We start from the raw sequence: 3,118 nt of genomic DNA, 5'->3' as shown, positions 1-3,118 counted from the left end.
AACCCCCCCAACCCCTCCATGAGTCACCGCTGCCCCTGCGCCACCACGGATCCCGCTGCTGCGGAGACAATGTCGGCGATGCTCGCGGGCTCCCGAGGGGGTCCAGGCAACTAAATCCCCCCCCTGAGTCCCAGCTGCAGGAGCGGGGGGCTCTCGACACAGTTTGGGGTCCCCAACCCCACGCTGGATCCCCACCGCCCGGCATGGCCCCAAGGCAGAGCCGGCACCAAGAGGGGAGCGAGGCAGGGGAATTCGCCCTCCAATAATCACAAACAGGCTCGGGAGCCCGGGCGTGTTTGGTTAATTGTTAGAATAAAATATTGCCGAGCTCTGACAAAGGAATCCTGCCCCGCAGCCCGGCGCGGCCGAACAATGGGCCCCGGCGCAGGATGCCGCGGGCCGAGCAACGGGGCCGGGGGCCACGGCAGCGGGGGGCAAAGCAGGTCCCCTCTAGTCCCCAACCGAGCCCCTGGTGGCCCCCTCGGCTTCTCAGCGTGGCCGTGCCCCGTGCTGGTGTTGGAGCCACGGCGCACCCGCTGCCGGGCTCCCGCTGGGCGTCGAGAGCTGCTGGAGCCTGTGCCCACCCGGGAGGTGCCATAGCGTGGGGGCCGGGATGGGGAGCATCCAGCCTGCCCTCCCACCGAGCCCGGCATCCCGGGCCCGACGGCTCCCTCCCGGTGCCGAGGCCTCCCGGCTCCAACGCCCGGCTCCGGCTCCAGCTCCGGCGGCAGGAAGGAGGGTACCCGGGGCTGGCAGTGCCCGTGGCTGCAGCCACCCCCTGGGGAAGCAGCCGTGGAGAGGAATCACACACACACACGTGTATTCACACACACACCCCCTTGCACACGGACGTATGCACACATATCCACACGCACACCCCCATGTACATGCGTGCACACACGCAAAATGGGGTGCACACACCCGTGTGCACACACGTACATGCACAAACACATGTATAGCCACATGCACACACCCATACACGGGTGCCCACACACGTACATGCATGCACGGATATATATGTGCCTTTGCACACACGTGCAGCCCTGAAGCTCCCAACCTCTTGCTGGCGGAGGTGGCGGTGGAGCTGGGCAGAGCTGCTTTCCTGCATCCCCCAGCCCTTCCCAGCCAGGACACAGCCCCCCACCAAGCACCCAGCAGGGGAGAGGGTGATGGGGGTGTGGGGAGGGAGACCCCCCCAGAGAGCTGGGCCTGGGCGCACCCTGCCTCTCAGCTGGCATGTCCTGGCACAGGCACCCCGTGGCACAATCTGGTCTGCAGATGCTTCCAGAAACCAGCAGCAACGGGCCCAGGAAACAGGGGAGGGAGGGGAAGGTCAGCACTTTCCCGCTGCCTGGAGGGGCTCGGGCACCCGGTTTCCCATGGCTGGGGGTGCCAGGACCCACCTGGGCCGTGGCACGGCTCCGTGCAGCCCCACTCCCAGCCGTCCCCATCCCTGTCCCCCGGGACCCGCCGTCCTCCAGCCGGAGCCGGGCAGCGATGCCGCCGGGTGTTGCCGCCCTGCGCCCGGCTCTCCCCGCTCCTCCAAACCAGCCGCTCGCTCTCTCTCTCTCTCTCTCTCTCTCCAAAGGATGGAGCAGTAAAATATTCAGCAGAGCCCCCAGCGTTTATCACACCGTAAATCTGGGCTTTCAACAGCTTTACGATGCTGCAGGGAGATGGGAGAGAACAAAAAAAAAAAAAACCAAAAAAACACCACGCTGCTCTGCTTCGTCAGGCACAGCCTGCGTGTGCCAGTGCCCCCAGCGCTGGGGCTGGAGGGGACGGGCCCCCAGCATGGCTTGTGAAGGACCAAAGTAGGGGGTTCGTGTGGGTGAGGGTCCCCCCCCCCACCCCGGACATCAGCCAGGGGTGTTGTTGGCACCCCAGGATGGTGGCATCTCCGCTGCAGGCCAGGGGCAGCTGGGTTTCGGTGGGAGAGTGATGGTGCAAAGGGGAGAAACGTGCCTCCGGCCTCGGCTCTGCGGAAACGCAGCAGCCACCAGCCCCTGGCACCGACCCTGGGCACGGCACCTTGGCACAGGCCCCTGGCACGGTCCCTGGGCACGGTCCCCCAGCGTGGTCCCCAGGGCAGGCTGTGTTCTGCCGCTGCCTCCGAGCTCCCTCCAGCTGGGTTGGGATGCAGGACGCTGGCCCTGGTAAGGACCACCAGTCCCCATCCCTGTCCCCATCCCTGTCCCCGTCCCCGCCACCCCAGCAGCGCTGGCCACCGACCCCCACCTCCCGGGGGGCCCCCGCCGTGATTGCAAAACAAGCGGGGAGGGGAGGAAGCCGTGACTGCGCTGTTTGCACGGCGCTCGGATGCATCTGGCGAGGCCATCAGCCGGCGGCACATGGCACCGTGCGGGGGCTGAGGGCACGGCCAGCGAGCCCCCCCCTCCCCACACACCCCCCTTTCATCCCCTCGTGCTCTAACACACACGTGTGCAGCCTTTACACGCCTGTCACATCCTCCTCCACAGCATCCCCCGCATCCACCTCACCCGTGGACCACCCGGACCACAGGCAAAGTGGGGGGTTGCTCAGGCTGGCCAGGGACTGACCGGTTGCCAAGTGGCTAGCACAGCACTGGGGGGGTTGGGGGGGGGGCTGGCCACGGTCACAGCGGCTGCTGGAGCCACATCAGAGCACCCACCACCCCCCCCTTCCTTGCCCAGAGCAGCCGGGAGCGTGCGGTGCTGCCCTCGAAGAAGGAAATGCGCTCACTCCCATGTGCTGCACACTTGGGTTCGCCTCGCTGCTATTTTTATTTGACTTTTCAGGGCCCGTTTCCTTTTTCCGGCTGTTTTTGCTGTGATTCCACCGTCGCTTCGACCTCGCTTTTTCCCCTCCCTTTTTGCCTCTTCCTTCACTCTTTTCCTTCCTTTCCATGCACTCATTCTTGCCGCCGCAATGGGCTCCCTCTTCCCCCCCCTCCCTGGTGCTTGTGGTGAGTTTATGGTGAGTTTATGGTGAGTTTATGGTGAGTTTATGGTGAGTTTATGGTGAGCTGGTGGCAAGAGTGCCCACACCTGTAAACACACCCCCCCCCTCCCCCAAAAAACCACCACTACATGCCTCCCACCACCAATTCAGACAGCAAACAGGCAGCACCGGGCAC

Source organism: Calidris pugnax, unplaced genomic scaffold, assembly GCF_001431845.1.
Source record: "Calidris pugnax isolate Ruff unplaced genomic scaffold, ASM143184v1 scaffold50, whole genome shotgun sequence".
Lineage (NCBI taxonomy): Eukaryota > Metazoa > Chordata > Aves > Charadriiformes > Scolopacidae > Calidris > Calidris pugnax.
The sequence above is the reverse complement of the archived record's forward strand: the minus strand, read 5'-3'. Positions refer to the sequence as shown.